The following is a 9,533-nucleotide window of genomic DNA, read 5'->3' as shown; positions in this document are numbered from 1 at the left end:
TTCTAGAAACAAAATTCAATCCGGCATAAATTTTTTGTATAATCATCCATAGATTCAAACCATGCGTAGGGCAATTACGTATCATTAATTACATCCTCTCCCAAGCTTGTGCAACATGCTCATGATCAAGTTGCTTAAAATTCATAATATCGTTTCTAAGAGAGATGATCTTAGCGGGAGGAAAATACTTAGAGATAAAAACATCTTTGCACTTATTCCATGAATCAATACTATTTTTAGGCAAAGACTAGCAAAGGGCCCGTGCGTTGCAACGGGTGAAAAAAATCTTAATGTCCAATGACGATGGCCATATTGTGTTGACATCTCATCGCATGATTTTCAAATTTTGTTCACAAATGCACGAAAATGCTTCTTTTCTCTTAATTTATTCACAAATCGAAGCAATGTGCACATTTTCCAAATAATATCGTGGTTGTCAAAAAACTTGGCAATTCAAAGAATTATTCTGAATTTTAAGAAACGTATTTTTAAAAAACATACCATAATATTTCAATCCACCCCGGCAGTTAATTCTTGAAAATTCACGCGGGTATACCTTTGATCATTCATGAACATTTGTATGAATTTGGGAATGTTTTTAAAAATCATCACATTTTTTACTATTTAAAAACTTTTTTTAAACTGTGAACATTATTATATATTGCGGATGGTTTTTAAGCATTTTCTTTTGAATCGGTGAACTATTCTAGAATAGACGAACATTTTTTTTGAAATTCACGAACATTTTTTGAATCAGCAAACACTTTACGAATCAGTAAACTCTATTGTAATTCACAAACTGTTTTGCTAATCCCATTCTATTAGCTCACTGTTTATTTCCCAAGGCGACTGATGGCAATCGTTTGAGAAAGTATATAAACTAATGGTAATCAGTTTAACTGAGCAAGATGGGACTATTGACAAAAAATGCATCATATACAGGCCTACGCTAGCTGAGAAGATTTTTATTCCAATGAAAGTTGGCCCAGCTAGACGCCTGATTTTTTGTTTAAAAAAAACTGAAACAACTCACGGGAGGGCATAGGAAACGGGAGGAGCTCGATTGCCTGCTCGATCCCTTGCTAGAGAAGGTAGGATTCTTAAAATAAAACTGATACAACCTTTTCTTTTTGAGAAACAAAATTGAAACAACCTGAGGGGCTTGCTCACAACATACGTGTGAAGGCCCAAGTAGAGGAACGCAGGCCCAACTCTGGTGATACAAACCTTTTTTAATAGCCGATATGAAACTTTGCTCTACAAATTAGTACCACCTCATGTATTTCACGTAACGTAGGATCAGATGCGGGACGAAACTAAGAATATCACCTTGCTTTAATAGTAGGTATAGAAGAGAACCAAGTTTTAGCACGATCTCTAAGCGAAAACGGAAATAACTTCAATTTAACAATATCATTATCCACATCTTTGTTCTTTTGCATATCGCACAAATCAACAAAGTTGTTTAGATGGGTAGCGGCATCTTCACTAGGAAGGCCAGAAAATTGATCTTTCATAACAAGATTCAACAAAGCAGCATTAATTTCACAAGATTTAGCATCGGTAATAGGAGCAATCGGAGTGCTAATGAAATCATTGTTGTTGGTATTGGAAAAGTCACATAATTTATTATTATCTTGAGCCAACGTGACAAACAATCAATCCAACACACAAGCACAGAAGAAGCAAGCGAAAAGAGACGAATGAAAAAGGGCGAATAAAACGGCAAAGGTGAGGTGGGGGAGAGGAAAACGAGAGGCAAATGGAAAATAATGTAATGCGAGGGATAAGAGTTTGTGATGGGTACTTGGTATGTCTTGACTTGAGTGTAGATCTCCCCAGCAACGGCGCTAGAAATCCTTCTTGCTACCTCTTGAGCATGCATTAGCTTTCCCTTGAAGAGGAAAGGGTGATGCAGCAAAGTAGCGTCAGTATTTCCCTCAGTTTTTGAGAACCAAGGTATCAATCCAGTAGGAGACTACACGCAAATCGCCTAGTACCTGCACAAACAATCAAGAACCTTGCAACCAACGCAATAAAGGGGTTGTCAATCCCTTCATGGCCACTTGCAAAAGTGAGATTTGATAAAGATAATAAGATAAATATTTTTGGTATTTTTATTGTATAGATTGGAAAGTAAAGATTGCAAAATAAACGGCGACAGAAATTGGCAAGTTGACGGGAAACTAATATGATGTAAAATAGACCCGGGGCCATAGGTTTCACTAGTGGCTTCTCTCAAGATAGCATATATTACGGTGGGTGAACAAATTACTGCCGAGCAATTGATAGAAAAGCGCATAGTTATGAGAATATCTAGGCATGATCATGAACATAGGCATCACGTCCGTGTCAAGTAGACCGAAACGATTCAGCATCTACTACTATTACTCCACACATCGACCGCTATCCAGCATGCATCTAGAGTATTAAGTTCATAAGAACAGAGTAACGCATTAGGCAAGATGACATGATGTAGAGGGATAAACTCAAGCAATATGATATAAACCCCATCTTTTTATCCTCGATGGCAACAATCCAATACGTGCCTTGCTGCCCCTGCTATCACTGGGAAAGGACACCACAAGATTGAACCCAAAGCTAAGGACTTCTCCCATTGCAAGAAAGATCAATCTTGTAGGCCAAACTAAACTGATAATTCGAAGAGACTTGCAAAGATATCAAATCATGCATATAAGAATTCAGAGAGGAACCAAATATTGTTCATAGATAATCTTGATCATAAACCCAAAATTCATCGGATCTCGGCAAACACACCGCAAAGTATTACATCGAATAGATCTCCAAGAACATCGAGGAGAACTTTGTATTGAGAACCAAAGAGAGAGAAGAAGCCATCTAGCTAATAACTATGGACCGAAGGTCTATGGTAAACTACTCACACATCATCAGAGAGGCTATGGTGTTGATGTAGAAGCCCTCCGTGATCGAATCCCCCTCCGGCAGATCGCCGAAAAAGGCCCCAAGATGTGATCACACATGTACAAAAGGTTGCGGCGGTGGAAAAGTGGTTTCGTGGCTCCCCTGGATGTTTTCAAGGTATAAGAGTATATATAGGCGAAAGAAGTAGGTTGGTGGAGCTACGAGGGGCCCACGAGGGTGGGGGGCGCGCCCTCCTGCCTCGTGGCCGCCTCGTTGCGTCTCTGACTTCCACTCCAAGTCTCCTGGATTGCGTTTGTTCCAAGAAAGATCCTCGTGAAGGTTTCGTTCTGTTTGGATTTCGTTTGATATTCCTTTTCTGCGAAACACTGAAATAGGCAAAAAACAGCAACTGGCACTGGGCCTCCGGTTAATAGGTTAGTCCCAAAAATAATATAAAAGAGCATATTAAAGCCCATTAAACATCCAAAACGGATAACATAATAGCATGGAACAATCAAAAATTATAGATACGTTGGAGACGTATCAGTAGGCATTGGATCGGTGACTTGTTGGATGATATTCATCATGTGATAGTTATAACCTAGGGCGATACGGCACTAGCTCTAGTTCATCGATATAATGTAGGCATGTATTCCATAAATAGTCATACGTGCTTTATTAAAAGAACTTGCATGACATCTTTTGTCCTACCCTCCCGTGGCAGCGGGGTCCATATTGGAAACTAAGGGATATTAAGGCCTCCTTTTAATAGAGAACCGGAACAAAGCATTAACACATAGTGAATACATGAACTCCTCAAACTACGGTCATCACCGAGAGTGGGCCCGGTTTTTGTCACTCTGGGGTTGTCGGATCATAACCGTAATAGGTGACTATAACTTGCAAGGGATCTAAAACATGGATATAATGATGAATTCATAAACAGTTCAGATCTGAGGTCATGGCACCCGGGCCCAAAGTGACAAGCATTAAGCATAGCAAAGTCATAGCAACATCAATCTAAGAACATAGTGGATACTAGGGATCAAGCCCTAACAAAACTAACTCGATTACATGACGAATCTCATCCAACTCCTCACCGACCAGCGAGCCTATGAAGGAATTACTCACTCCCAGTGGGGAGCATCATGGAATTGGCGATGGAGAAGGGTTGGTGATGACGAAGAACGAAGATCCCCCTCTTCGGAGCCCCAAACGGACTCCAGATCTGCCCTCCCGAGGAAGAACAGGGCTTGGCGGCAGCTCCGACTCGTGGATCCCGAGAATTCTTTCTCCCTGATTTTTTTCTGGAAATATGTGATTTTATAGTATCACGGGGGTCGTCAGCGGGGCCACCAGGTGGGTACAACCCACCTGGGCGCGCTAGGAGAGGGGGCGCGCCCTGGTGGGTTGTGCCCACCCAGGGGCCCCTCTCCCGTGGATCTTGGCTCCAGAAATTCTCTTTTATTATATAAAAAATCCTCACAAAGTTTCATTCCATTCCGAGAACTTTTATTTCTGCACAAAAACAACACCATGGTAGTTCTGCTGAAAACAGCATCAGTCCGGGGTTAGTTTCATTCAAATCATGAATATTAGAGTCCAAAACAAGAGGAAAAGTGTGAGAAAAGTAGGTACGTTGGAGACGTGTCAACTCCCTCAAGCTTAAACCTTTGCTTGTCCTCAAGCAATTCAGTTGATAAACTGAAAGTGAGAAGGAAAAACTTTTCCGAACTCTTTTGCTCTTGTTTGCATAAATAAACTTAAACAGCACCCAAGTTTTCAGCCAACATTATAACTAACCATGTCAACAATAACTCTTAAAGATTATAATGACTCATATCAATGACATAATCAGCTAGCGAGCAATAATAAGATATCTCAAACAGCAACATGTTGTCAAAACAACCATGATATAATATGACAATAGTGGTATCTCGCTAGCCCTTTCTGAGACCGCAAAGCGTAAATGCAGAGCACCTCCAAAGTTCAAGCAGCGACTAAACATTGTAATTCATGGTAGAAAAGATCCAGTCATGGTGCACCCAACATTAGCTACACACAATGCATAAATCATGACAGCTGTGCTCTACTCAGTTTCTTGCGCTTGTGTTTAGAAGCTGGTGATACAACATAAAAGTAAATAGATAGTCCCTTCACAGAGGGAAGCAGTGATTTGCAGAGGTGCCAGAGCTCAATTTCTAAAACAGACATAAATGATATTTTGGGACATGCACCCTTCTTATTCACTTCACGACTACAGTTATCAACATCTTCCATGCTAATCACGCTAGTGGCGGTTCCCAAGCGATAAAAGTAAAGGTTTTGACTCCATTGGGAGTTTTTGTTTGATTATTTCAGAGATGAACTCTTTTTCATGTTTGCAGTTTGGGACTGGGCATCCTAATACCGCCTATTTTCTCGTGCGATGGCGAGTGAATAAACACTCGACCTGAGAATAACCTGCTTAGCACGGAAGATATCGACCACCTCCTGTCGTTCCATGAACGATCCAGGCACACAAAACGGATAATTTTTTAGAAGTTTTTAGAGGTGGCACATGCAAATTTACTTAGGATGGTAGCGTAATACAGTATATAGGTAGGTATGGTGGACTCATCTGGAATAACTTTGGGTTCAAGGCTTTAGATGTACAAGCAGAATTCCCACTTAGTACAGGCGAAGGCTAGAAATTAAGATTGAGAAGCGGCCAGCTAGAGAGCAACAACGATCATAACCATGCATTATGCATAAGTAACATTGGACACTAGCATGAGTAGGATATGAACACCATGAACATAAATATCATAGAGGCTATGTTGGTTTTGATTCAACTACATGCATGAACATGTGCCAAGTCAAGCCACTCGAACATTCAGAGGAGGATACCATATCATCATACTACATCACAATCATTTTAACGCTATGTTGATATCCAAGATAAATCATTATCAACTCCCAGCTACTTATGCATGGCATGAGAAACTATAATCTCTAATTGTCGTTGCAAACATGTTTAATCATAATGGGCTGAAGCCTGGATACTAGGTTAAACATATTTACACAGATAGAACAAGTCGAGTTCATACCAGTTTCTCTTTGCCACGGCCAGCTCATCAAATGTCATCATTATTGCCTTTCACTTGCACGACGGAATGATATGAAAATAATAATAGTGCAAGAGTGCCATGGACTAAGCTGGAATCTGCAAACATTTTATTCAACAGGAGAAGACAAGGTAAAATGGGCTCTTTATTAGTTCCAGCAATTATTCATATGAGAGCCACTCAACATTTTCATCGTGGTCTTCTCCTCGGTACAACTCGAATAAAAAGAAAAGAATTCAGAGAAACACACTGCAATATTTTTGGAGTTTTTTGTTTTCTTGAACAAGCAAATAAAAAGCAAAAACGAGAAAAACTATTTACACGGGAAAGCTCCCAACAAGCAAAAGAAGAACAAGGAAATCTTTTTGGGTTTTCTTTTTAGTGCTACTACTAAGCATGCATAGAAAGTAAATTACTAAAACTAATTTTTTTTGTTTTTCTAAGGTTTTTCAAACACACAAGAAGAAAGCAAGAAAATAAATCTAAGCATGGATGATACAATGAAAAAGTGTGAACACCGACAAGTAGAATGATATGGACACGAATATAATGTTGGTGAGAACACGTACTCCCCCAAGCTTAGGCTTTTGTCCTAACTTGGTAGTCGGTCAGTAGCCTGGAGGGTAGTAGGGATCCTGAGGAGCGGGCATCCACTCATCCCACTGCTGGGGTACTTGTGCAGCCTCTGCAGCAGCGTGAGCGTTCCAATAGGCGATGATGTCTGCAGGCATAATCCTATATCCGCCCCTGGCAACAGAATCAAACAAAGCAGGTGCAGGAAATGGGATAACATCACGAGTTCTAACGCTATAGACCAGGTTATAAGGAATGGCAATATCAGGACGATCATGTGCAAGAAAGTGATGGTGATCCATGGCTGCTCGATCTAGGTAAACCTTGGTTAGAGGGTAATCATGAGGGCGCATCTCAACCTCGAAGTCAGCCACCAAATGAGTAGCGAAAATCCCACCATGTATTTTACCCTGGGATTAATTGAGGTGCAGGCGACGAGCCACGATAGCTCCCAAGCTATACGTGTTGTCGCCCTCAAGTGCAGGACGTAAAACAGCAAGGTCCGGTGAACTAGGTGCACCCACCTTCTCCCTAGCAAGCAAGCACATTTGGTAATAAAAAGTGCAAATTAATGAACAGCGGGAAATGTCAGCCAGCGGCAGTGATGGCCGACACTCTTCTCTCATCACCCACTGTCAAAGTACGACAAAAATCCTCAAACTCGGCCGGCCTAGGCTCAGCCAAGCTCCCATAAGAAGGGATCAAGCATATATCACAAAATTCAGTAAGTGGTATCTGATGGTTTTCAGCATATAAATCAAAGCTCAATTCAGGAGGATTATTTCTAGGCAAGAAAGTAAAGCTTTGAACAAATATATTCGTGAGGATTTGGTGCTGGTCACACTCATTTACGATGAAGTCGGTGAGACCGGCATTGGCAATATATTGCATGAACTCCTCATGAATTCCAGCCTCTTGCAGGAACGGGGTGTGTGGCCATTCGCACGGCCGTACCTCCGCCAACATCCGAGGGTGGAGATCATTGTCAGAAGACTCCCCAATAACACCGTTGGAGTTCTTCTTAGAGCCAAACTTCCTGAAGATATTCATGTCCGCGTACAATTTTCGGAAAATAAAATTTTCGGGGTGACAAAAATTTGTCAACAAAACTATACAAGATTGATAGCAACTACTCATAGGGATGAATTCAACATGCAAGCACATCTACAGCAGCACCAACAGTAGCTAATTATTCAAAGTATAAACAACAAAAACAAAAACTAATTGGGCAAATGATGGAGTCACATACCAAGCAACAATCCCTCGAAACAATTTCGGACACGGAGCTTTGAGCAAAGAGATCGAAATCCGCAGGTTTGAGCTCATGTTTCAGAAGGTGAGTGATGATGTGGGCTAAAAAGATAAGTAAGGGGGGCCACGTGGGGACCATAACCCACCAGGGCGTGCCTGGGGGTCCTGGCGCGCCCTGGTGGGTTGTGCCCACCTGGTGCACCTCCCTTTGGTATTATTTCCACCAAAAATTCTTAAATATTCAGGAAAAATCATATAAAATTTTCAGCGCATTCTGAGAACTTTTATTTTTGGGTCATTTTTTTATTGCACTGGAAATTCAGAAAACAGACAAAACATGGCATTTTATTTTATTTAACTATTAAAACAGAAAACAAAAGGCAAGGACAGAAGGTAGTGCTTACTAAATTCATCAACTTCATACCGTTCAAAAATGATTCATTAATAAGGTTGACCAAGTCTTATTAACAACCACTTTCGATTAGCATGAAACCGAAGAACTTTAGTAAATCACTAAGTTACCTCAATGGGGATATGCATTTCCCCAACAATAAGTATTTCATATTTCTTTTTGACAGTAAGTAGAGGTATTTGAAAACTTCCACTAGTGATTGTCGGAGATTTTTCAATAACATTAATACCATTCACTTGGAATCGTTTTTTGGAAATTGCACCGTATGCTCATTTCCATTAATATGAAAAGTGGCCTTGCTTTTATTGCAATCAGTAATCGACATGTTGTCGTCCTCGGGCATCTCAAGTATAACAAAGTCAGTCAAAATAGTAACATTAGCAACAACAACGGGCACATCCTCACAGATACCGATAGGTATGGCAGTTGATTTGTCAGCCATTTGCAAAGATATTTCAGTAGGTGTGAGTTTATTCAAGTCAAGTCTTTTATATAAAGAGAAAGACATAACACTAACAACAGCTCCTAAATCACACAAAGCAGTTTTCACATAATTCTTTTTGATAGAGCAAGGTATAGTTGGTATTCCCGGATCTCCAAGTTTTTTAGGTACTCCATCTTTAAAAGTATAATTAGCAAGCATAGTGGAGATTTCAGCTTCCGGTATTTTTCTCTTGTTTGTGATGATGTCTTTCATATACTTTGCATAAGGAGGCATTTTCAAGATATCAGTCAAGCGAGTACGCAAAAAGACTGGCCTCAGCATCTCAGCAAAGCGTTCAAATTCTTCATCATGTTTCTTTTTAGTTGACTTGGGTGGAAAAGGCATAGGTTTTTGAACCCACGGTTCTCTTTCTTTACCGTGTTTTCTAGCAACAAAGTCTCTTTTGTCATATCTTTTATTTTTAGGTTCTGGGTTATCAAGATCAACAGGTGGTTCTGTCTCAACATCATTGACTGGTTCTTTATCATTGGTTGGTTGAGAGTCTTCATGAACCTCATCATTATCTTTTTCATTATCAGTAGGTCAGTGTTCATTACCAGATTGAGTTTCAGCATCAGAGATCGAAGTTTCATTTTCATTATCAGGAGGTTTTTCTATTTCAAGTCACTAGAAGTATGCAAAGTCCTATCATTTTTCTTTTTCTTTTTCTTTTTAGAAGGACTGGGTGCACTAGTTTCTTTGTGAATCTTGTTCAATTCTTTTTGGGTGTCCCTCAGGATAAAGTGGTTCCTGAGTCATTTTACCTCCTCTAGTTGCAACTCTAATAGCAAAGTCATGCATATTATGATTAATTTATCAAGTA

This window comes from Triticum aestivum, chromosome 2D (genome assembly GCF_018294505.1).
Source record: "Triticum aestivum cultivar Chinese Spring chromosome 2D, IWGSC CS RefSeq v2.1, whole genome shotgun sequence".
Taxonomy (NCBI): domain Eukaryota; kingdom Viridiplantae; phylum Streptophyta; class Magnoliopsida; order Poales; family Poaceae; genus Triticum; species Triticum aestivum.
This window is presented reverse-complemented; position numbering follows the sequence as displayed.